Source organism: Orcinus orca, chromosome 11, assembly GCF_937001465.1.
Source record: "Orcinus orca chromosome 11, mOrcOrc1.1, whole genome shotgun sequence".
NCBI classification, from domain to species: Eukaryota; Metazoa; Chordata; class Mammalia; order Artiodactyla; family Delphinidae; genus Orcinus; species Orcinus orca.
Window position 1 is genome coordinate 48,994,976 of NC_064569.1, and position 27,816 is coordinate 49,022,791.

At 35.6% G+C, this 27,816-nt stretch overlaps 2 protein-coding genes across 2 annotated transcripts in view; one reads left to right on the forward strand and one right to left on the reverse strand.

The window, feature by feature from the left end:
• TAFA2 (TAFA chemokine like family member 2) overlaps positions 1-27,816 on the reverse strand; it is a 555,918-nt gene that overhangs the window by 130,183 nt on the left and 397,919 nt on the right. The window lies entirely within an intron of this gene.
• Positions 1-27,816, forward strand: part of USP15 (ubiquitin specific peptidase 15) — a 692,408-nt gene that overhangs the window by 83,841 nt on the left and 580,751 nt on the right. The window lies entirely within an intron of this gene.

Genomic DNA, 27,816 nt, shown 5'->3' on the forward strand with positions numbered 1-27,816 from the left:
TAAAAATTTTAAGATTTTTTGTTCTAGTTCTGTAAAAAATGCCATTGGTAATTTGATAGGGATTGCACTGAATCTGTAGATTGCTTTGGGAAGTATACTCATTTTCACAATATTGGTTCTTCCAATACAAAACACGGCATATCTCTCCAGCTGTTTGTGTCATCTTTGATTTCTTCCATTAGTGTCTTATAGTTTTCTGAGTGCAGGTCTTTTGTCACCTTAGGTAGGTTTATTCCTAGGTATTTTATTCTTTTTGTTGCAATGGTGAATGGGATTGTTCCCTAATTTCTCTTTCTGATCTTTTGTTGTTAGTGTATAGGAATGCAAGAGATTTCTGTGCATTAATTTTGTAACCTACAGCTTTACCAAATTTATTGATTAGCGCTAGTAGTTTTCTGGTGGCATATTTAGGATTCTCTATGTATAGTATCATGTCATCTGCAAACAGTAACAGTTTTACTTCTTCTTTTCCAATTTGTAGTCCTTTTATTTCTTTTTCTTCTCTGATTGCCATGGCTAGGACTTCGAAAACTATGTTGAATAATAGTGGTGAGAGTGGACATTCTCATCTTGTTCCTGATCTTAGAGGAAATGGTTTCAGTTTTTCACCATTGAGAATGATGATTGCTGTGGGTTTGTTGTATATGGTCTTTATTATGTTGAGGTAGTTTCTCTCTATGCCCACATTCTGAAGAGTTTTAATCATAAATGGGTATTGAACTTTGTCAAAAGCTTTTTCTGTATCTACTGAGATGATCATATGGATTTTATTCTTCACTTTGTTAATATGGTGTATCACATTGATTGATTTGTGTATAATGAAGAATCCTTGCATCCCCAGGATAAATCCTACTTGATCATGGTTATGATCCTTTTAATGTGTTGTTGGATTCTGTTTGCTAGTACTTTGTTGAGGATTTTTGCATGTATATTCATCAGTGATATTGGCTGGTAATTTTTTTTGTAGTATCTTAGTCTGGTTTGGGTATCAGGTTGATGGTGGCCTCGTAGAATGAGTTTGGGAGTGTTCCTTCCTCTGCAATTTTTTGGAAGAGTTTGAGAAGGATGGGTGTTAGCTCTTCTCTAAATGTTTCATAGATTTCACCTGTGAAGCCATCTGGTCCTGGACTTTTGTTTGTTGGAAGATTTTAAATCACAGTTTCAATTTCATTACTTGTGATTGGTCTGTTCATATTTTCTGTTTCTTCCTGGTTCAGTTTTGGAAGGTTATACCTTTCTAAGAATTTGTCCATTTCTTCCAGGTTGTCCATTTTATTGGCATAGAGTTGCTTGTAGTAGTCTCTTAGGATGCTTTGTATTTCTGCGGTGTCCATTGTAACTTCTCCTTTTTCATTTCTAATTTTATAGATTTGAGTCCTCTCCCTCTTTTTCTTGATGAGTCTGGCTAAAGGTTTATCAATTTTGTTTACCTTCTCAAATAACCAGCTTTTAGTTTCATTGATCTTTGCTACTGATTTCTTGATCTTTGCTACTGATTTCTTTGTTTCTTTGTTTCTATGTTTCATTTATTTATGCTCCGATCTTTACGATTTCTTTCATTCTGCTAACTTTGGGTTTTGTTTGTTCTTCTTTCTCCAGTTCCTTTAGGTGTAAGGTTAGATTGTTTATTTGAGATGTTTCTTATTTCTTGAGGTAGGATTCTATTGCTATAAACTTCCCTCTTAGAACTGCTTTTGCTGCATTCCATAGGTTTTGGATCATCATATTTTCCTTGTCATTTATCTCTAGGTATTTTTTTTGATTCCCTCTTTGATTTCTTCAGGGATCTCTTGGTTATTTAGTAACATATTGTTTAGCCTCCATGTGTTTGTACTTTTTACAGATTTTTTCCTGTAATTGATATCTAGTCTCATAGCATTGTGGTCAGAAAAGATTCTTGATATGATTTCAATTTTCTTAAATTTATTGAGGCTTGATTTGTGAACCAAGATGTGATCTATCCTAGAAAATGTTCTGTGTGCACTTGAGAAGAAAGTGTAATCTGCTGTTTTTGGACGGAATGTCCTATAAATATCAATTAAATCTATCTGGTCTATTGTGTCATTTAAAGCTTGTGTTTTCTTATTAATTTTCTGTCTGGATGATCTGTCCATTGGTGTAAGTGAGGTGTTAAAGTCTCCCACTATTATTGTGTTACTGTCGATTTCCTCTTTATAGCTGTTAGCATTTTCCTTATGTATTGAGGTGCTCCTATGTTGGGTGCATATATATTTATATTTCTTACACCTTCTTCTTGGATTGATCCCTTGAACATTATGTAGTGTCCTTCCTTGTCTCTTGTAACATTCTTTATTTTAAAGTCTATTTTATCTGATATGAGTATTGCTACTCCAGCTTTCTTTTGATTTCCATTTGCATAGAATATCTTTTTCCATCTCCTCACTTTCAGTCTGTATGTGTCCTAGGTCCGAAGTGGGTCTGTGTACACAGCATATCCATTGTTTCTGTACCCATTCAGCAAACCTGTGTCTTGTGGTTGGAGCATATAATGCATTTATATTTAAGGTAATTTTTGATATGTATGTTCCCATTATCATTTTAATTGTTTTGGGTTTGTTTTTGTAGGTCCTTTTCTTCTCTTGTGTTTCCCACTTAGAGAAGTTCCTGTAGCATTTGTTGTAGAACTGGTTTGGTGGTGCTGAATTCTCTGTTTGTTCTTTAATTCTTCTAGGTCTTTGTTAAACATTTCTTGCATCTTCTCAATCTTTGCCTCCATTCTTTTTCTGAGGTCCTGGATCATCTTCACTATCATTATTCTGAATTGCTTTTCTGGAAGGTTGCCTATCTCCATTTCATTTAGTTGTTTTTCTGGGGTTTTATCTTGTTCCTTCATCTGGTACATAGTCCTCTGCCTTTTTATTTTGTCTTTCTGTGAATGTGGGTTTCATTCCACAGGCTGCAGGACTGTAGTTCTTCTTGCTTTTGCTCTCTGCCCTCTGGTGGATGAGGCTATCTAAGAGGCTTGTGCAAGCTTCCTGATGGGAGGCACTGGTGGTGGGTAGAGCTGGGTGTTGGTCTGGTGGGCAGAGCTCAGTAAAACTTTAATCTGCCTGTCTGCTGATGGGTGGGGCTCAGTTTTCTCCCTGTTGGTTGTTTGTCCTGAGGCGACCCAGCACTAAGGCGACTACAGGCTCTTTGGTGGGTCTAATGGCAGACTCCAGAATGTCTCATGCCAAGGAGTACTTCCCAGAACTTCTGCTGCCAGTGTCCTTGTCCCTGCGGTGAGCCACAGCCACCCCCCACCTCTGCAGGAGACCCTCCGACACTAGCAGGTAGGTCTGGTTCAGTCTCCTATGAGGTCACTGCTCCTTCCCCTTGGGTCCTGATGCACACACTACTTTGTGTGTGCCCTCTAAGAGTGGAGTCTCTGTTTCTCCCAGTCTTCTGTCAAAGTTCTGCAATCAAATCCCATTAGCCTTCAATGTCTGATACTCTGGGAATTCCTCCTCCTGTTGCTGGACCCCCCAGGTTGGGAATCCTGAAATGGGGCTCAGAACCTTCACTCCAGTGGATGGACTTCTGTGGTATAATTGTTCTCAAATTTGTGAGTGACCCACCCAGTAGTTATGGGATTTGATTTTATTGTGATTGCGCCCCTCCTACCGTCTCACTGTGGTTTCTCCCTTGTCTTTGGATGTGGGGTATCTTTTTTGGTGAGTTCCAGTGTCTTTCTGTTGATGATTGTTCTGCAGTTAGTTGTGTCCAGAAATGGTAAAATTTATATTCCTGATTCTTGGGACCAAGGACCTCACTCTTAGTCCCTATTCATTCTTCAATGAGTCTCTACTGCCTAGACAGTAAAGTCAAATATCTGTGGCATAGCACCCAAAAGACCTTATATAATAGCCCCAAACTACCTTTTTGAATGTATCTCCATCTATAATGTTCCAGAACTCTCTTGCCCAGATAAACTGGGCTGAGTCAACACTCCAAACATTCCACAAACCTTCACAACTCCCTGTGTTTCATTATACTATTTTACTACTTCACAGCTCCAAAATTTTAATGACTTCAAACCTGGCTGTGCATCAGAATAATTAGGGGAGGTCTAAAATACACATGAAATAGCCCCATTGCAAGATTTGGAGTAGTGCCTAGAGAGTCTCACTATTCTCATATGATTCTTACAGAGCCAAAATTGATCCCTAAACCAAAGATGAAAACCACTGTACCAAATGAACCCATTAAAATTCTTCTCATACTTCAAGATCCAGGGAATATCTCTTTATCATTTACTCTTCTTGCTGAAATTCATTACTCCCTTTCTCATTTACACTATGTTTATTTTTTCTATATGCCAGGCACTGATCTAAATGCTTTCATACATATTATCTCACTTAATCCTCACAAGCACCGAGAATCAACATAGCTTAGATATAGTTCCTTCTTACTCTCATCATTTTGCTCCTGGGCCTAGCATAGACAAGTGTTCAGCTTATAGAAATCTCCTGCTTCTTCTCACTCAAGAGAAATAAGAATGTGGCAGAATGAGCAGGAAGTCAGTAAAATCAATAGCATCAGGCTGCCTGATGTTGAGACTTGCTGCTGAATGCCTTACCTGAACATCAGCTCTTATTTCTGCTATGAATAACTCCTGTGATTCACAGTGTTGAACTTAGCCTGACCCAGTGACTTTGGCTTCTGCAGAGGGAAATCTGGTGAACTGACTGCACCTTCAGGCCAGTCTGCAGCCCCATTTGCAATAGAGCACACCCTCAGGTTGTATCTCAATACAGTTGTGTACTGACCTGGTGTACGGAGCTTGGTACATTGTTTTGCTATGAGGTCAGTACATGTTTTCCCAAGTCTCTTCTTGGGGAAAACATCAACTCATGGGGGACTATCCTAATTAGATAACTTCAAACAGTGAACAAACCCTGCAGGTAAAAATAAGTGGGAAAAAACTGCAAGAAATTTCCAGCTTTAAAATCCTACCAATAGTAGATTTTATCATTTAACTGGATTCTTATTTTTTCTGGCTTAAGTGACAGCCATTTCTCTTTATTATCACTCCCTATGCAATAAAATCAATAATACTACACAACTTACTGAAGCCACAGCAACTTTTTTTTCCATCAAATCATGTAATTTATTTCTTCCAAGGTTCTGGTCACTCCAAACTTAATTCTTGGAACACGGTATTTCTTTTTTTCTGTCATTTTCTGAAGTTTTCTTCCTCTGTGACTATGAGCCTCTATAATTGCTTTTGTTGTCTCAGCTGCTCTGTCTTGACTATTTTCTACACTTCTAACTAAATGCTAATCCATTTCTTCTCATTGCCTGAGAGAAATTTCAGCTCAACACCAAACTTTACTCTCTTCTGACTATAAAATACATAAAACCTGCAAACAGGTATCAAGAAGAAAATAAATACTACCTACAACCCAAACTAAGCCACTACTAACAGTAATGTGTTTTTCCTTCCAGGCTTTGATATATCTATATATGAATAACTATATTTTAACAATTAGGATAATGTTATACATAGTTTTTACTATAATTAAATTATATATATCAGATTTTGTGCACTTTCCATGTTCTTTGGGAAAGGAGACTTAATATTTAAAAAGCAAATTATTTTTAATGACTATAATACTTTACCAGACACTACTATGATTAATTATTTTCATACTGTTGAATGTTTAGGATACTTTCCATCTTCTACTTCTATTACAAACAATGTTATGAGCAACCCTATAGCTACTTTTAAACTGTCAAAAAGAACTTTTATCCTTAAACATAGATCTCTGACATAGGTCTGAATTTTTCCCAAGATAGATTTATAGGAGGGAAATATTACTGAATGAAAGAGCACAAAAATTCTGTTCCTTCCTTCATTCAACCTAAAAGATAGGTTGTTAACACCTATTTGGTGCCAGACCCTATCCTAGGCTCTAGAAATACAGCTATGGACAAGTTGCAGCACCCATCCTTAAGAGGCCAACAGTTCAGCCAGAGATACAGTAATTGTACAATTGAACTAAGCATCTTCAGTACTGAAATAATACTAAGTACAGTAGATGTTCCCTTAACTAACTTCCATTTAAGCAACTCTGGATTATTTGATGTTCTTCATTCCTAGCCTTTGATTAGTGGATTCCCCAACACCAAGAGTAGTATACTCTTGGTTAATGGCTACTTTTCCCGGTGGAATTGTGTACTTACCAACACTCAGTTGTGCGTGTCCCCAAACATGTCTATATCCATTGTACTTGTTACTGCACTTACATAATTCAATTAACTATTATAAAAACTGACGCTATTTGAATGTGAAAGCTTTGGTAAGATTCAAGAAAGAGGAGTAACTAAAAATGTATTTCTGAAGAGTTAGGTGTGAGTGAAAAAGTGTAAAAGATTAGAGAAAATGAGATCTGGAAAGATGTTGCACACAGATTATTCAGCAAGTGTCTCAGATTCTTGAATCCCAACCTGGAAATTGAGATGATACATTATGAATGTTGTTTATACAGGGAAGATAAGGCAAAACTCTATTCAGAGGACCAGTCTCAAAGTAAAGGCCTTAGCCCTCCATAAAAGTTGAATGAACTGATGTATCTTTTTGCCAGTTTTAAATTTTACAGTGTCCTTCTTAAGTCAGCTGTTGGACTAACTAATCACTCCTGGTCTCAATGACAATGAATAAAAGATAAACTATTCCTTAACAAAAGCAAAGCTCTTATAAAATAGTTTCAAACTGCTTTGTTGAAAGTTAGTCTAATTCTATTCCTCAAAACTAATTCATGTCTATTTACCATAAATTAGCTACCACTTAGTATTCAGAATCTTTGCTAATTATATATATATATATATATATATCTCACTGTTATGCTTTTAGCAAATTAATAGTAAAATGGAACAAATATTTTTATGTTTATATGTTTATTGGGAATTTGTATTTCTTCCTTTGTGAATTTTCTGCTACCCTGTAAGAGTGTTTGTGGGGCTTTCCCTTAATGATTTGTAAAACATTCTTAAGGTATTTCAGCTGTTACCTCGTTATCTGTCATAAATATTTTTTGAAGTCTGTTAGTTAACTGACCAAAGTTTTAATTCATTTCATATAGTCAAATTCATCATTCCGTAACTTTCATCTCTAAACTTATCTCTATCTTGTAAATGATATAATAATCAACAGATTTGATAGGGATTACAGTCAATGTTCTATCTCAGAGCCATTTTACTTTATTTTCATTTTCTTTTATTACTATTTCTTTGAGTTTTAACAATCAAAGATTATCTGACACACCTTGTTATTCCCCTGTGTGGTTTCTTCTCCATTCTTTAACATCTCTCCTCACAAGGATAAAACTGAACATTGTTCTTTCTTCACATCATAACCCTTAACCCATTGGTGCTACCTGACAGTTACATAAATTGCAAAGCACTTTGGTATATAACCATTTAGCAGTAGTATGTAAATATGAGTCATATTCCGGTTTAGACAGGGTGAAAATATTATATGAAATCCACTAATGTTCTCTTAAATGAAACTAATTTGGAACCTTTGAACACTTCCCAATATCCATCACTTTTATTTCTGATATGTTTGTTTAGAAATTTTGTGACTGAGTCCAGGAATTCATTCCTACAGTCAATAACTACTAATCAGATACGTACTCCTAGCAAGATTCTGTGCTAATGGCTGAAAATAACACAGAAAAAACAGATGTGGTTGCTGCATTGCTGAAACTTGCATTCTAGTGGGGAAGAGAGATAGCAAACAAATTATACCAATGAAAAGGAATTATAACTTTAATACGTGTTATGAAGAAGTGCAGAGCGCTACAAGAGCTCGTAATTAGGGTTCTTTGAGGAAATGCTCTCAGATATTAGCACTGAAGGACTGGAAATAATTAGCCAGTAGACTAGACACCATTGGAGTTGGCTGAGTGGCTCACAAAATTCAGAATAACTCTGTGCTACCACAACTGTTTTATGCGAGCTTGGCCCACAGCCCGAGCTGATTAAAGTAGGCATGGACATTTGATCCAAGGTGAGCTAATTCTGGGGACTAAACCTAAGAGAGGAGAATCAATGCCACTCCGGTCAGAAAAGAGTCAACACAGGAGGGAAAGCCAGCACATTGCTGTCGCTGTTCTCTGCATGAGGAGGAAGGAAACTGTAGAAGAAAATGAAGTTTGTATCAGAAAGGAATGGACATGAGGGGCAGAGACAAAAGGGGATCCAGGCAGCATTTAAGTTTCTTGTGCCAGTTGTCCCCAAGGCCCTTCATGCAGTTATGTGAGATGCTGCAGTGTGCTTCCAATAAATCCCTATTTTTCCAAAGCTTGCTGAATATTAATTTCTGTAACTTTCAATCCAAAGCAAGCTAAGTCACAAAAGCATGTTAAATGGGGGGAAATGAACTGCAGACAGAGAGACAACATACACCAAGGCTCAAAGCAGATGAAAGACTGAGACTTTGAAAGAATCCTTTAAGATGGAAAGAAAAATCATCTGAGATGAGACTAGTCAGGTAGGAAGAGCTGGAATCTTGGGGTGCCTTATGGGCCATATACAGAATTGGGGATATAGCCTATGAGAAATGTTCACACCATTCGTACTAAAGCAGAAAGGGAAGGAAACAAACAAACAAAAAAAGCAATTCATTGACTGAAAAATATGTTCCTCCCAGGCATTTAAAAAATATTTTCAGCAAACATTTTTGAGCACCTATTATATGTCAGGTGCTGCAAAAGTGTAGCAGGGGCTGGGGCAGCAGGGGGAGGGATAAGTATTTGATTTCCCAGAAAACATTATTTAAAAGGTACATTGTTCGTATATATATATATATATATATGTATAACTGAATCACTTTGCTGTACATGTGAAGCTAACGCAACACCGTAATTAACTATACTTCAATTTTTTTAAATAGTTAAAAAAATAAATTAAAAAAATTTTAAAGGTACATTTTTCAATAATTTTGAAGAAATATAACATTTGTAAAGATTGTTATGAATAACCTAAGAGCAGAGATTCTCAACTGGGAAAAACCCCACCTCCCACCCTGCCACCCCCAGACACGTTCAGCAATGTCTGAATACATTTTGGGCTATTAGGACTGAAGTGAGGGGCTGCTTGCCTCTAATAGGTTGAGATTAGGGATGCTGCTAAAGTCCTGCAGTGCATAGGACAGGCCCTCCACAACAAAGAATTATCCACCCCTGAGTATCAGTCGTGTCAAGGTTGAGAAACCCTGCCTTAGACGAAGCAAGGCGATAGTAAGACTATCTATTAGACATGAAGGAGCCAGAGTAGAGATTTCATTCAGCCTTGTTCTACCAGATGTTAAAACTTGCCTAAGCCTCTGAGGCACTGAAGCAGGCCATCTTCTGCATTCTAGAAACTTACTAATGGGGGACCATAGGCCAGAAAAATGTGAAGATGAATAGACAGCAACACTATCAATCCTAAGATACCAATGAGCATGTGATCCTGTAGAACAGTGAAGTGACTATCCAACTCCGTCTAGGGGATCAAGGAACACTTTTTGGGGAGAGATGTCTTAGTTGCTGCCTAAGGAGGTAAGAGAAGGATCAGAATCAGTATCAGAAGAATGAGAAGGAATTAGTCAAGCAAGTTTGGAGCAGACATAGGGTGAAAACTGCACATAGAAGAAGGCTGAAATGCAAAGATCTGGAGCTGTAAGAGTGTATGGAATGTCCATGGGGCTCAGGTCCTCAGGACATTTGAAGCAGAGAGCCCAGGAGGGTCAAGGCTAGCGGAGAGAATGCTGGAGGGGAAAGTCCTTGCTGTCCTCAGAGAGGCAGGAACTCAAACTGAAAGCAGCAATCGAGTTAACAAAGCACAGAGTTGTGACCTGGTGTATTGTGAAGCGGGAAGCAGTGGCGTTTTTAGGTTAATTCTGACTTAATATGCTTCAAGTCTATTTTTATACATGTGCCTGAAGTGCCTGAGTTCTGTATTTCACTGTGCCTGGATATTTATATCAAGAGTGTGATAAATCAGTGATAATGTTATTTGGCATGTTTCGCAACCAGTCAGTTTGACTGACATAAGGAATCAACCTCGCATATTTTAAAACTTCTTAAATTTACTTTGGTTATAAGGCTGGATATATGAAACACCCACCTCCATTGTTCCTTGACAAACCTTCCTTTAATTTTATATACATGTTAATCTGCAATAGATACCCTTCAACCAGAGAAAAGACAATAAGCAGTGCAGATTCTGGGACTAGAAGCCTTACTAAAGACACTGGTTGAGAGATGACAGAACAAATAAGCCAAATGAAAAATCTCAGGTAGAGAGCAAAACAATTTGATACCAGTTTGCCGGGAATTATCTGTTTCTAAGGTAACTCCCACCACAGCTTGCTGTCTTCAGTATCTATAATACTATGGAAAATTTTCAGGCTTTTTTCTTTTCTTAAAGGTCTTTTTCTCTTTGAATTATTCAAGATCTCCATTTAAACAAAAATTTTACTATTTTCATGACCAGCTTTCTAGTAAAGGAGCAAAGGAAAACAATAATGTTTCTTTTAATTCAGTTTCTCTTCTGAGATTGTTTTACCAAGACAGTGGGAAAGTGAGGATGGTGATACACAAATACTTAAGAGACAAGGAACAGGCAGCATGAAGGAAATTTAGAATGAAAGCAAGGTCAAGGCCAGCAGTCAGAAGCCAAAAATTATAGAGGTGCCAGAAATAAAGGCTAAGCAAGGTCAACCATCAGCATGAGACAGTCAAGATCCCGGTTACAAAAAAGTTCTTATACTGGCACAAAGCCTCTTCAGTTTAATTCAGCAAAGACTGATGGAGTGCCTAACCCTCAAGGTACTATGCATGTCCATGTCTCCTGCTGGAGCAAGGGTCAGCCCTAGCGAGAGGTCAGGCCACAGTCTGCGTATACCAGTAGGTGAGTCCCAGTATAAACGTGGTCCACAGCGCTGTATCTGCCGTGGATAGTGTACAACCATGGCGAGAATAGACTCTGGCAAAAGAGCTTCATTATATTATACCAAAAGCTCTCTCCCTTTATTCAAAATTTAAATAGTCAACATAGGACTTCTTTTCTTCCCAAAAGAAAGGTATTTTGGAAAAATCTTTCTCAATCCAGCATACTTCTTAAGGATGAGGCTAATTCAAAGAGCAAAAAGGTAGAAAGTTAAAAGACCAACTGATAATAGGGTATCCAAATTGGTCAAGGGAGGTAAATGGACAAATAGAGCCCAGATAAACCAAGCCATGTTTTCAGTGTATCACCCTCAAATTAAAGACTGGTCACTGCCAGATAAAGCTCAAGTTTTAAGAAAAGGACCGGGGGTTTTAACGGCACAGTCTTCATAGGTAAGTTTTGTTTTTGTTTTTTGCTCGTGATGCAAAGGTGTATAGAAAACAATTACACTTAACACTAGATTGAATCTCCTCAGCCACCTACAAAAGCACATAGGGAAAAAGGATAGGAGAGAAAAGAACACCATTTGGTTTGTTCAATCAAAGAGCTTCTCCCACATTGGGGAACTTGCTCTTTATTTTGGGGGGGGTGTCAAATGGTCAATATCAAGTGCAACTTAAGTGTCTATATTCTAAAGGCAGAGGCTATTTTAGCACAGTGTGTTCTTGATTTTTTTTAAAAGCTGAACTCTGTTGGTCTTGAAAACGTCAGGTACAAATCCTCTGAAATGTCTGACATCTTCAGTTTCCAAACAATGGATAGCATAAATGTGTATGAAGAATAAGAGGCCAAGTTAAGAACCTGAGTTTATTCAGATTTGTGAGTTTTTATAATGAGGCCATTTAAAGGATTCTCATGTCAAGGCCCAATGGACTCAGTGCAATACTTTCAATAAATTAAACTAAAACACATATGATGAGACTCAATTTTTCAAAAACCTCAAAGCATGAGGAGCCCTAAATATTTGATGTTTTCATTTCATCAAAAATACAAAATAATAGCCACAGACTGAAACATTGGGGCAAACCGAAGAACTGTTCAACACTGAAGAAGACATTCCTTCTCTGCAAAGCCCTATGCAAGTCAGATTTAAAATTAAGCCACAGTTACGTAGGATGTCTCTCTGAGGAATTTTCACTTGATGTTGAAATACACTAGCCTCAGATTCAGCATGTGGCAACAACTGATGTTGCTTCAGCTGGAGAGGAGATGAGTGGCCACATGCACAGAGAAGTGGAGCAGGTAAACAGAGGGAAGATGGAATCGGACATGCAGAGAAGAGTTGAGATTGATCACCACATGGAGAGGGAGACTAAGGGACGGGCTGCCTTTGTATCAGAGTATGTTCATTAGGTCTTGCAGGAGAACAGGGACAAACTTCCGAAGAAACTTATCTCACTAAAAGCACGTGAGGAAGAAGACAGCAATCATGAAAGCTTATTTCAGAAAAGTCTTCTCTGTCTGTAAATACAAGTCTGAGATCCCTGAGTCAGATAAATTATTTGTTTGCTGAATTACTCTACGGCACTCCGTTCTTAAAACAAAGTTGGGATACAGTAGTTCCCCCTTACCCACGGTTTCAGTTTCTGTGGTTTCAGTTACCCAAGGGTGATGTGGTCTGAAAATATTAAATGGAATATTCCAGACATGAACAATTCATAAGTTTTAAATTGCACCCCATTCTGAGTAGCATAATGAAATCTCAGAATGTCCTGCTCAGACCCGCCTGGATGTGAAGCATCCTTTGTTCAGTGTATCCCGCTTGTTAGTCACTTAGGAGTGACTGACGTTATCAGATCAGCTGTGGGGGGATTATAGTGCCTGTGTTCAAGTCACTGTTGTTTTACTTAATAACGGTCCCAAAACACAAGAGTAGTGACGCTAGCAATTCAGAGATACCAAAGAGAAGCTGCAGAGTGCTTTCTTTAAATGAAAAGGTGAAAGTTCTTGACTTAATAAGAAAAAATATCGTGTGCCTAGGTTGTCAAGATCTAAGATAAGAATGAATCTTCTATTTGTGAAATTGTGAAGAAGGAAAACAAAATTCATGCTAGCTTTGCTGTCGCACCTCAAACTGCAAAAGTTAAAGCCACAGCACATAATAAGTGCTTAGTTAAGATGGAAAAGGCATTAAATTTGTATAGTAAGATACTTTTAGAGTGAGACTAGATTCACATAATTTTCATCACAGTATATTGTTATAATTGTTCTATTTTATTATTAGTTATTAATGTTAATCTCTTACTGTACCTCAGTTATAAATTGAACTTCATCATAGGCATGTATGCATAGGAAAAGACATAGTATATACAGGGTTTGGTACTACCCATGGTTTCAGGCATCCACTGGGGGGGTCTTAGAACACATCCCCCATGGATTAGAGGGGGCTATAATCCTGTTTATGAAGCAGTGGGATTCTAGATATTGGGGAAATTGTTATTTAGGAAAATCCAGAAAAGTGAGGTTGACCCAAACAATTGTAGAAAAAGCAACAGAAAAAACTCAGAACATTGTATTTCTCATTTTATTCTGCTTTCAATAGTCCAGAATTAGAGTAACCTATAATACAGAGAAGTAAGTCTTTGAAGCATCATAAAGGTCAGAGCCCGTTTTTGAAGATGAATTGAGGAAGCTGGGGGATATTAATTCTAAAGAAAGGAGGACTAATAGAAGACAGGTGCCTGAAAATATTTAAAGGATCATTACACAGAAGGAATAGTCATGCGATGCCTTGTTATCTATTTTCAGTTGGCTGCAGTTGTGCAGCAGACGTTAATTACTTCTAATTTTGGAAGTAGTTGCATACATACACACATAAACAAGTAAACAAATGTATAAATATATAAAGACAGGAGAAAAAAGCTTTCGAATAAGTTCAAACACTTTGATATTTCAAAAAATGAAGTTTATGAACTTGTAGCAAATTGTGGCAATACACAGAAAAACCTGAAGACCGGTCAGGAGTATCATAGAGGAGAGTCACGCACTTATTAGTGGTTATGGTATATGACCTCCAAGATTTTACAGTTCTGACATTTTGAGGTAATTGGTTAGCTTGGGAAGAGAAAATGTTCAGTATTAATAATAATACTGGAAAAATAATACATACTTGGCTTCGAAGAGGTGGTTCTAAAAGTGTTTAATTTATGTAGATTATTGGGGCAGGGGGTGCTTTAAAGATGAGGCTTTTTATAAACTGGTACTTTCTCATTATTCATTTAATAATTCCTTCCCTAGAAAAGCCAAATGAGACTTCATGAGAATTCCACTTTAAATTATTTCTACATTTCAGCCAGTAGAGAAACACTTCAGCCTTGAGCTTCAGACTGACATGGAGTGGCAGGCATCTCCTGTTTGAAAAAGACTCTTACCTACGTGGTTTTCTGAGAAATATTTCAAGGCATTTGCAGCAAGACTGAAATCTGGTCAAGTAGTGTTTCAATGTTGCAGTATTCAGAAATGAATCATATATGGAGTCATTTGTTTCTCAAAATAGAAGGAAAAGTTTGCTTTATTGTTACAATAGTAGAAAAGAAAGCAGCGTTTTCTACATATTTTCAACTGGTTATTATTCCTTTGAGATACCGAAATTTATATTATTATATTACCGAGACTAAAGTCTTTATTATTTAGGTTAAAATGAATCATTTTTACAGAAACTAGGTTTTAAAGCTCATTACACCCAAAGATTTCCATTATGATCTAATTTGAAATGAAAGTAAACAAACGGTAATTTTATTCTGCTAAAATAAGAAGTCACTGTGCTTCAACAAAATATCACAAAACACAGTTACAGAGAACTAACAAACTGGCTAAAAAGCACAACTCGTGAACAATTATCAGCCATGTGAGAATCCATTATTAGTTCATAGAAAATCAGCTTTGTCTATGAGGGGTAACTGGCTGTTTCCTCATCCCTAGATGGTATATTGTTGCCTGCCTTAAAAACACTCCACAAAGCAACCTTATCTGGCAGTATTACAAAACTTAGAAGTATATACACAGTGTATATTTATATCTTAATATAATACAAATAGACTATCTAAAATTCAAAGAAAGCTACTATCATGTTGAGCTCAGGACCAGCTACAGAAATGAGTGTAAGTCAAAAGGAATTAAGAATGATGAAATAGTCTCCTTGATGTGGTAGCTGTTGGTTCCTGGGAAAACAGCAGAGAATAAACAGAAGTTTCATAATTAGAAGAAAGTCAGATGATAAACTGAGACGTTTCCAAGGCAAGTAGTTCAGTTATTATTGTAAATCTCAGGTGTCTAAGACAGCTGCAGCCTAATCGTGTCCGCGATTAGGACGCGATTGCTACACTGCTAGCAGTTGTAGCAGTGACAAAAATATAGGAGCTTCTTTATTGTGACACCAGCCATTCAGTGAGACTTACTAAAATGTAAATATATTTAAATTTATATTATTCTTAATACTTTTTACTTAGGTTCCCTTCTTTACTCAGAGACACTATCTCTTTGGGAAAAAAAGCATATGGAGACTCCAGATATGCCCAAGAGCTTAGTCACCCCCAGATTCTGGCTCCCAATATCCCAAGACTCAAGTTTCTCATTGCCTTATAGGGTCAGGACAACTGCCATAGAGACCTTGAAATATCACATCATGAAACATTGTGGCTCTACAATCAACCTTTGATTTATTAACAAGAATAGGATCTTTAGCACAGAAATCGTCCCTGTTAGGAGTTGGTATCAGGGCTTTGAGAGAAGGCAGATTAGAAACATTAAAAAAAAAAAATCCCCTCAACAAGGACCTACTGTATAGCATAGGGAACTATATTCAGTATCTTATAATAACCCATAATGGAATAGAATCTGAAAAAGCATATATATATACACAGACACACACACAGACACACACACAGACACACACACACACATATATATATATATATATATATATATGAATGAAATTGAATCACTTTGCTGTACATCCGAAACTAACACAGTATTGTAAATCAACTGTACTTCAATTTTTTAACATCCCCTCAAGGGATGAGATAAGTTTGCATCCTCTGGGGAAGACTACCCATTTTCCAAACAGAGTATCTCAGCCCTTGGAAATACAACTTATTACTGAAGTTCCCCAGTGTGTCCAGAGGCATAAGCAATCATTTGATAACTCTAAAGTCTAAAGCACTTTGCCACTAGCATTCATATAAACAATCCACAAAATAAGGTTCTATAAAATACAAAACATCCAACATACCGTATGGAAAGAGTCCAGGATGTTCCTATTAATAGAATAGATAAATGGTTGCCTAATCCCATTTTATAAGATCATAATTCCTTCACTAACACTACAATAGAATGTGTTGAACTAACCACAGAATTCATTGTATAAAATAAGCTTTTGTTCCACTTTGCTTGATGATATTAAAAGTAATATTAACTTACATTTTGAAATAAATATATTAAGAGTCCAGATTAGAAGTCCAGACCCTTTTTGAAAACTGAAACTTTAGCTGAGGAACAAAAAAGTCAGTCTTGAAAAGTGGCAATTCCAGTACTGGTCAATAGTAATATCCTGGAGTATCTTCATAGGTGCTGTCATTGCATGTCTGATATACCAGATGGATAGACTTTTTCCCTATGCTTATTAACGTAGTGTAAATATTATTGTGTCTTGACATCTGATATCCCATAGCATATTTTTTCCAAGTTTTTAAGAAATTGGGTTCAATGTTTCTTCTATTCAAACAAATATACATCTTCACTTTCAATAGCATTCTCTAAATGGTTAGATTCAAGTTCAAAAATACTTCTGAAAGATGAGTGGGCCTCATTCTAGTACTTCTACCAAGGTAATATAGAATTTTCATTAATGACACAATTTCTTAAAAGTTTACAACTTATGTGAGAATTCTGTACTCTGATAAAATAAGATCACAACCCCAAAACAAATTCAAGTAAGAAATCTGTAAAGGATAACTTTTTAAATGTTTCCGTGATATCAAGTTTGACTTGATTAGAGTTACTGTCTTTGTTTATGTAACTTGAATATTATTTCAATTAAAATAAAAACTTGATTTGTGATTAAATGAGATTTGTAACCTAAAACAACCACCTGGTCAATGGCAGCTCTGAGAATGACAGTCATATTTGATAGAGATATTTCATTTCCTCCATACAAATACAGTTTCAATGACTGTTAAGTTACAGTGGTCAAAGTTCTGCAATTTCAAAATCCAAGCTGTTACTCTAGGAAAACTAAAGACTCGAGTTCATCTCCCAGAGTATTTCATCAAATAAGTCATGTTGTTATCATAGCTTGCAGTCATCCCTTCCTTCTTACTTCTCACACACGTTTCTCATCTTTCTCTGAGCCACCTTCCAACCACCTACACATTTCCTCCCGTTACAAGTCTTTCACTCATCCATTACCTATCGGCCATATCCTACTTTCACTGACCCTCTCAGGCTGACATATATTTATTCAGTGTCTAGTAATTTTACTTTTTTTCAACACTAAGGTGGACTTTACCATTTCTTCTGTTTATACACATGTGCACATGCTTTGTCCTTATCTGTCTGTGAATAGGTAAGATTTTATTAAATACTTGTTGTGTTCAGACTTTCATTACACAAATGTGTTTTTCTTTTAGTTGATGAGTTCTTCAAAAGCACAATGATCTAATTCATTGTGATAGTCTCTTGGTGCCTAAGTAATATCTGGCATATAATAAATATGCAACACATATTTGTTGAATGAATGAATGATACATAAATTATTAGGGAACTAAATGTTTGGAAAGAAAAAAAAACAGTGAGAATTTGATATTATTTCTGAAAGTTAATTATCTTCAATATCTGATATGTATAAATACTTTGAAAAAACTATAATATGTAAAATGTTTAAGAGAAATATGTTAGGATATATGTATTCCTACGTCAACATGATTGACCTAAAAAGAGTAAAATTTCTTCATTTTTTAAATGAATTCATTTACAAATTTTATTTAACATAAATTTTAGGAATATATAAATTGCAAAGAAAAAAAGTGCTTTATCTATCTTTGACCCAAATATCCCCAGGGCATGAGCATTCTCGGGGAGTATTTGCTACAGTGTTTCATAATAATGTTAGAGTAGCATATCTTTGTTAGGAAACAAGAACAATGTTAAGGGTGATTTTACTTAAGTAACATCTATTTTGAGATAAGACATTTGCAGAGTTAGGAAATAACACATAGGCTGTACCTACTACACAAATAACTGAATAACTTATTAAAATAGCATGCTTTTTATAGATGTTTAAATAGCACGTTTAAATAGATGTTTTCTCCCTGAGTCCTCTATTAGTGGGGCTGTCACTTTTATCTATAGTTGATTTTCACTTCTCTTTATAACTCCAATGTTTCAAATTAGGAAAAAAAATTGATCAATTGATTGATTTTCTCAGCATTAACCTCCCAGTGAACTATAATAGTTATAACTTGAAAATATATTATAAAGCAGATAGATTTTTCTCTAACTGGTAACAGCTTCCTCAAAATACCCTTGTAGATATACATTTTCAAAAGCATATTAATTTCATGTATGGGCAAAGAATTAAGGGACTGATTATTATATATATCATATTTCAAAAAAGCAAGAAAATGTTCCCTATATGACTCATACTTTAATTTTATTTCCCAAGAAATGCCTTTCAAAACCATCAATATTTATAAAAGTATTATCAGTAAAATTTAAAATTTTGTGTATAATAGAAACTATAATAACTTATGGCAATTTAAAAGAAATTCCATATGCATTATCATTTTTTATCTCTTCACCAATCCAGTGTAGGAAAATGAGCACCTTTTACTTCTATTTTACAGGTAAACTAAAATTTCAGTGGTAATATATTTCACCCAAAGGCATTCAGCTCAAACCCTAAATTCTCCTGACTCCAAATTTTCTTTTTTTCACCACCCTGATAAGTAGCTTAGGCACCATTTCAAATTAGTTTTTCAATCTGTTTATCCTATAAATGCAGTCTTCTCTCATACTCATTGTGAACTTATAAATAATTTATTTGGGGAAGTAGACATGTTCATCATGAGTGATCAGCTAAGCAGTCATTTTGTTTGGTAATTTAATATCTAGTCTTGTGTCCTGTTGATTTTATTTTATTAACATCCAAATATCATGACCAGACTTGAATTAGTAAGTAAATGACTTCCTATTATATAGACATCCAGTACTTAGGGATACACAAATGGAACTCACAGTATGAAAAAGTAGAGACTAGAGAAGATATTAAACATATTTACCAGTGGCCTGATAAGTTGTGTTATTATAAAAATTATAGAACAGTACAGTTTGGTGACTTGATAAGAAAGGTGTTCACAGGACCAAGACTAGAAGCCTGGTGGGGGTGAAAAAAAATTTAAGTACTTCAGCAGGCCATCATCTTTTTATTATGACACTGTGGAAAAAAATACAAATAAAACAAATTATAAGATATAGAAAAGAACTTTTTTCCTCAAATATTTTGTCATATGAACTCACAAATGTGTAGATTATTGATCTAGTAGGTTATACCAACTCCTCCAAGTCCTTAAGGTCTGTTATATTGACATGCTATTATGAATTTTTATAAAAATGATTAATGAGATGAAGAATAGCAAGATGAAAAAGGTATCATAGTAAAGAAAACTGATTAACTCTGGGTCATGTACTTGCAACGAGGGTAATATCATCCCCCAAGGGGGTAAAAATTGTTTCATGGGAACCATGAAAATAATCATGGAAAAATCTTACTTTGTCTGTAAATCACAGATATACATACAGCACATAAACAGATACACAGTAAACAACTATTAGCAAGTTCTACGCCAAGTTAAAAAAATTCGAGACTCCTTTGACTTCCTATAATTGTTGCTAGGTGATGAGGATCAGTCATAGGAATACATTTAAAAAATTTCCCGGGCTTCCGTGGTGGCGCAGTGGTTGAGGGTCTGCCTGCCGATGCAGCGGACACGGGTTCGTGCCCCGGTCCGGGAGGATCCCACGTGCCGCGGAGCGGCTGGGCCCGTGAGCCATGGCCGCTGAGCCTGCGCGTCCGGAGCCTGTGCTCCACAACGGGAGAGGCCACAACAGTGAGAGGCCCACTTCAAATTAAAAAAAAAAAAAAAAAAAAAAATATGTTATGGAATGCTTGTTGATAACTGCGCAGTGTCCAGTATATATGCCTGGAAATGACTAAACATTTTTCAATTAACGAATTGTTCACACTCAAAAGAGAACAAACGCTTCATGATTTTCATCTCTTTTTTTTTAAGCACACAGCTATGCAATAATGATATAACTTCATTCAGTGAGTATTAAACCCACCAACACCAGAAAACTATACTCTCTCTTCTGAAATAGTAAGATTCACTCTCCTCTTAGCAGATCTGTTTTATTACCAAAAAAAAAAAAATTATTGAATGCATGAAAAGAAGCTACAGTAAAAGAATATTCCTTTCATAGCCCAAATAAATAATGAATATGAAAGAATACTAGAAATAATATGTAGGATTACTTCATTTGTTTTAACTTTAAATGCTCAGAATTTCCCTAATTCTATACCTCCAAGTACATTCTAAACTGAAAGCAAAATCCAATGTCTTAAAATAGAGGAAATATAGAGAAAAAGATTGCTTAAATGTAATTTTTTAAACTGTTTTCTAAAAGTCAATAATTAATCTTGGAACACTAGACCCACCACCATTAAAATAGGAAGAAAACACTAAGAATACCTGCTACCACCATTAATTTCTCAAACCCATTTATAGATTCTGTTCAATGTTTTGAAATATGAAATCTTTAAAAGAAGAGACCATATCATAATTTCATTTATGTTAGATACTGTTAGGAACAGGTGATGTCTGAATACTTGAATCCATCTTCATAGAGCTTACAGATAAGTGGAAAAGTAAGCATAAACAAATAATTATGTGAATAATTCATTCAGTACAATTGTGACGAGAGATGTAAAGGAAGCAAGGTGCTATGTGATCATATCACAGAGAAACTAACCTAGAAGGATAAGAAAAGCTTTATGGGGGAGATACTAGACATCAATGATGGCCTGCAGTTAGCTAGACAAATAAAGCAACAAAAATGTGAAAAGCACACAGAGGGAAATGTGGCATAAAAGGGCACAGGGCCTTCAAGAAACTGCAAAAGAGAATGTGTCTGGATCACATTGAGTAAGAGCGAAAGTATCTGAAGAAGAGACAAATCACACAGGGATTTGTCATGTATAAGTTTTTAACTTTATCTTAAGGGTTCTAGGTAGAGAAGTAAAACTATCAAATATTTATTTTTAGAAATTCATTTCACCTGCTGTGGGGAGAGCTGACTGGAGTCAGGAAACTTTGGATGAGGAGGGAATTGCAACAGTTCAGAGAAGACAAGACCATAGTATTCTAATACAAGCAATGTGACAGCATCATTTAAAAATATATTACAAGAACTAAAAATAAAATTTATAGAGCTCCTGCTTTGTACATCCATATAATTCAAGAAAGACGGAAGTTGATCAAAGCAAAGATGAAGAATGAGCCACAACAACAGGATGTGGAGGAAAATTTTGAAACCGGGAAAGAGACACGTGGAAATAAAAGAGAGCCCAAGAAGAGAAGGAAGAGGATAAGAAAATTAAAAGAAAATAGCAAAATTAGAAACATTATTAGTGTTCTGATTTAAGATGGTGGGTTGAAAAAAATGCATTTCAGTAGGAGACAACAGCAACAAAATTTTAGAACTGACTTATGGGACTCAAGAAAGAGAATCTCTAGGCTGGCAGTAGAGAATCATCAAAAGAGCGAGGGACTGAGAGTTTATCAGGTAGGTCTGGAAGGGACAAGGGGTTGAGGGCTATAATTAGAAGCATTGGTGAAAGCTGTCTGAGAAGCAATTAAATCTCTAGTTACTCTCTATCATTCCATGTCACTGGGCAGCCGTCTTACCTGCCAACCTGGCAAAAGCTTGAAGATTTATTGTGGTGACGGGGTCGGGTGGGGAAACAGAGGTGGTCTCTGGACCGGGGACCACAAGACACAGCAGAGGTTGTAGGCACTGTACTGAATGAACTACAGAATGTTGACGTGGGCATACCTCCTCACCTCAGCTGCTTTCACCTCTCAATTCTTGACAACCTCAGACAAGAGATTAAAGGATTCCTCTCGAAGGAATCTGGATGATCCAAAAGAGAAAAGTTAAACATACTAACACCTGGAGCTCTCCAATAAAAGCCCTGCCACATCATCTTACATTGAATCTCAAATTCTACAAGCCCCACTAACAGGCTGAGAGCTTTCAGAACAGACAGTTTGGGATTATCAGCTATCTGAGGAAAGCTTCTAGCATGAAAAGTAGAAACTAAAATAAAGTAGGGACAAAATCTAGGAAGAAAAAGAGACTTTGCAAGAAGAAATACTTATAAATGGGGTGGGGGGTGGCAGGAGAACACTCAGAAAACAAAAGTAGAGAGCACACAGAAATTAAAACTGTAAAAGACATAAAATTTTGCACAAATTTCTACAATAAAGGTGACAAAATCTCCCAACCCCCCTCCTCCAAACAAATAGAGCAAAAGAACAGAGAGACAAAAGAAAACTATTACAAAACAAATTCGGGAGGTCAAACAGCCAAACGATAGGAGATCCAAAATTGACAGAGGAGGAAAAAAATAAAATGGGACAAAAAGATAAGAGCATTAGTTAAATAAAAAATGAAAGTAAGGTTTTCTTTGAAAACTTTAAGCTTGAAAAGAGTCACTCAATAATTAAGAGACAAAACCTAGATATATACTGGCAATATCTTTTTTTAAATTTAAGGTTAAAGAAACTACGTTAAAAGGATTCAGATACTCCACTCCCACCATCACCCTACCACAACCAAAACAAAAAGAAAAAAAAAAAAAATTACCTACAGCTAGTAAAAGGACAAGCCTGGATGAAAACACAGACTGTCTGGAGTTCTGAAGCTGTGCTCATGCACACGATATGCTAACGCGTTGATTAGGCAAAATGTAAACTACTGGTAACAACACAAAGTGTTAATCCTTTATAAAGAGCTCTCATAAAAACATAAAGAAAAATAGGGTCACCTAATAAAAACAATGGATAATATACATGAAAAGGTAATTAATAAAAATATTAATGGTCAATAAACAATAAAAGTTTTATCATCTTTAATAATTTAAAACTGCAAATTAAAACAGGATGAAATTGACAAAGATTAAATAGAATGATAAATCACGAGGACTCCAAATTCATCTGGCCAAGTGTTGACAAAGGTGTGTAAATTCCCTGCTGATGGGAATATGAATAGGAATGTTTGCAACTTGACAATATATATCAAAATGCATACCTTTTAACATGCATAATATTAATAAATAAACATATGAATGTTTATTTGAATTATATGAATTCAAATATGAATATATTACATTTTAATTTTGTTAGTGCTTCTTTTATACTTTCCAAATATTCTAAAATGAACACATATTATTTTATAGTTAAAAATACCATTTTCAAAACATAATAATATGTTAAAATTTAAGTCATTTGAACTAGTAATTCCATCACTGCAAACCTAGCCTAATAAGCAGATACGGGGAAAAGCAATTGCAAATATAAATGTTCACTGCAGCATTATTTTTACTAGAGGAAAAATAAACAGCTCTAATATCCAATTATATAGTATGTTTAAATAATTTTCACAGGAAAGATGAAGAAATGCTCAAAATATAATAAGAAAGGAGAAAAATCTATGGATACAGTATATTCCTAATATTATATGAATAATATTTGAGAGTTAATAGTGACATGTGCATAGGATTTCAGGTGTTTTAAAGTTTCTACTTTATATTTTTATATATTTTCAAATTTTTTCTAACAACAGTGTAGGACACTTTATGTTCTGAAAAGCTATAAACACGATTTTAAAACAACATTAAATTTGAAAAGCATGAAAATTTACAATGAATGTGACCAAGCTTTAAAAGTTATCCAAGGTTTTCAAACATATCAATGACAAATATTAAATTGGCAAAGGAATCAATGAATAATTCAAATAATAGAAAATGAAAATAATTCAAAAATTAGCTATCCATTCATTAACTCAAAAATATAAATTAAAATATGAATAAGAGACTATGTCAGGACCTTCTAAATTAACAATGATATTTATTTGTAGCCAATATTTTCAGACTGGTGAGAAGGGAAGTTTTATATACCTCTGTGAGGGAATCAAAAGTAATTTAACAACATGTATAAACGTTCCTGTGGCAGATACTTGTCATTTTCTTCCAACATTTACCTTTCTATATTCCTCTGTATGTTGAAATGGGTTGGAAGCTTAAATACTAAATTCCTCAGACTTTCTTGCCAGCTGGCTTCTGGTTAGATTCTGCCCATGGAAGTGTAGCAACTACAAAGATGTCTGCTTAGTTCTCCCTCAAAAGAACCCACTGCGAAGAACACAGTTGACTGATGGCCTCCAGTAACCCCACCTGTGGAGTTACACAGGCCACACTTTGTCTGGGCTGCTACCAGTCAGTGACTGAGCATGGCAGGAACACAACAGCCTGGCCTTTTTGCCCATTATGGGAGTCTTTGCAATGGGCAGCCTTTGCTCCAGGACCCCAAATTGGCCTGGCCAAGACTTTTTCAAAACTGTGCTGAAGTTTGGGGTTCTTCCTACTCAAGCCTCCTTCCTTCCTTCTCTTCTTTCACAGGTGTCAACCCTTCCTCCTGGTTTGAAGCCTCACCCCATCTACTCCTCCTCCCTCCCTCTTTATATTTCAAAAGTGTTTCCCCCAATAAACTTCTTGCATATTGAATTCTGTCCTACAGTCTGCTTCTTAGAGGAAGGCACTCATAAGAAAGAGAGAGGCCACCTTTTTTTTTTTTTCCCTGCTTCTGGCTTCAGAAATGCTAAGGGAGATCACATGAATGCCTGTGGACTTCAGCAGCATTAGCAGAGAGTGTAGCAGCGCTAGCAGCATTCAGCCTCCTGGGCTCTTGCAATATCATGAGGGAATTGGTTCCAGGCTTCCTGCTCAGTGGCAGTGGAAGTGATTCCCAAAGCAGCAGCAGTGCTTCAGCAACTTCAACAGCAAATACTACAGTCCGGAGCTCTGGGTAATTCTGCTTTTCTTTTTGCTCTCCCACCTCTAGGGGCAGTAATAGCTTTCTGCAGTTAACCAATGTCTGGGTAGTAGTATCACCATTCCCTGTTACCTTCTCCAGCTCTTTCAACACTGTTGTAACCAGTTCCTTATTTTAAACCCCTTAGTGTGATTTTCTTTTTCCTGAGTGAACATTGAATGATACAAACCTAATAATTTCATTCTCTTTGACCTCAAAAGTTCTCATCTGTGTTAACTATGTAAAGAAATTTAAAAATGAACAAAATGTATTAATAAATTTAATTAATTGATAGCTAATTAATATTAAATGTAAACAAAAATTCTCACACAAATGTTTTTAGATTAGTATTAACAAACAAAAAAGTCTCAAAGAAATCTAACAACAAAGAGTCTTCTTAAGTAATTTAGGGCACATTATTACAATGTTTTTTCATGCCCCAATTAAAATATGTTTTTATGGATAGTTTTAGATATATAAGTAAATACATATCATTTATTGCTAATTATACTACTAAGTGGGGGAAAAAAAAGTAATGTTGAATATGTACTTATCATACGGCCCATAGAGTTTTATTCTTAAAAATATACCTGGGGGAAATTCTGCACCTGTGAACCAAAGTACATATACAAATAATGTCCACAGCAGCATTGGCAATAACAGCCAACAACTGGAAAAACCCAAATGCCCATCAACAGTAAAAGATAAATGCATCACATTCTATTCACACAATGGACTCCTATGTCACAACATGGACGAATCTCAAGAAAAAATATTGAGGGAAGAAGCAAATCACACTAAAAAAAAAATGCGTAAAATAGGATCCCAATTTTACAAAATTAAAAACCAGACAAAATAATACTCTATTGTTTAGGCATACGAAGTCAGGAAAGGGGTACCTCTGCGGGAGGAGTGGTTGTAATTAGGGCAGAGGCATAAGGAGGTTTGGGGGACTAATATTTTATTGTCCTGGTTGGCATTTGCACAGCCGCTTGCCTTATGATTGTTATTTTGAGTGTACATATGGGTTTTATGCATTATTCTGTATAAATGAGATAACTTAAAATAAAAAGAGAAAACAGCAACTTTATCTCATCATTTAAAGCAGAATCACCAGCTCAGAGCAGCGTAGTCTCTCACCTAGTCCATATCAATAAATGTATAATTAAATAAATGAATGAACATCATGCTCTCAAATATGTTTAATACATTCATAAATTAAACCAGATGAAAATATGCCCACATGGCATCTAATAATTTCTATGTGCAAGAATTATGGGTAATTTGATTTCTTTTGATATATTTTTTTCTTACCAAAGTTTCTCAATGAACATGTATTACTCTGAAAATTCAATAAAATGAAAAATAAAATATATTGTTAAAAGTCCAAAGTAGAGTCAGTTTATGTTATGGCCATTTTTCTTTCTCTTAGGACATTAATCCAATTGTTCTCATAAACAAGGTCCTTGGAACACTATGCATTATAATCAGGGTTCTTAAACTTTGGTGTACATCATAGTCAACTGCGAACCAGCCCAAGAGAACCTAGAAATATCCTAGCGAAATTGGTTCAAACAATTTTAACTATAAGAAAACCAACATTCTGAATATGGCCCCAAAGGATCTGCCCCACCACCTCCCCTGCCTAATTGTGCCTACCATCCTCCTTGTTTTTTGTCCTTCAGACACAGTGATCTTGTTTTTGCTCCAAAGCATTCTATTCCTTCATGTCTCAGCACCTTTGCACAGGCTACTGATCCTATCTGGATGCCCAGCTCCCACTCCCCATTCAGATCTCAGCTCAAATGTCTCTTCCCTAGAAAAGACCTCCCAGATTTCCCTCTACCCATTTTACAGTTTACATACTCTTATCCTGAAATCTTATCTCTAAACACTTAATAATTTATAGCTAAATATTTATTTGTCTGATTATCAGATTAATGTTTTTCATGCCTACTTTTCTGTAAGTTCCATAGGGCATGGATCATGCCTGTGTGGGTCACTTATTAACCTCCAGAGCTTGACCTAAAGCCCAACACTTGACAGATACTCAATAAGTATTTTGTATATTTCAAAGTGAGAAAAGGAGGTCACAAAATTGTATCCTGTTTTTGAAAGGGTAACAGTGGTTATTTTGGAAGGTAGGATTATGAGTGATTTTTATTTCTCCCTCCTTTGCTTATCTATATTTTAAAAAATGTCAATAGTAAATATTTATTGTTTTAGAATTAAAACAAATTTTGTTTTAATGAAAAAAATATATATATATTTTGTTTTCTGGGTTGTTGGTTAGAGAAATGAATAAACTATCAAATGAACCAACAAACAAAGGGCTACCAAAACAAATTAAATGGCTGCTCTCTCATCTAGGCTTTGGGCTGAAAATCACCTTTATTTTAAATTTGTTTTTCTTTGAAAATTTTTCATTCAATCAAAAGTTGCAATTCAGATTAGTAAACACCTAGTATAATAATGGGAATAACACTCAATATTAGCTAATCAAATGAACATTTAAAAAATTTGTTTCTGTTACGTATAACTCTCATCTGTTTATAATCTCTTTCACACTAAATACTTTTCCAACCCAAACATTCAATGATGACTCATTCTCGTTAGATTTAGTTTGGATGTGACGGGTAAAGGAAGAAAAGGCAAGAAAACATATTGGCCTTCTAAGATTAATGACTATGTTTTTCTGTTGGGAACTTGGAGTTCTAAACTGAAATAT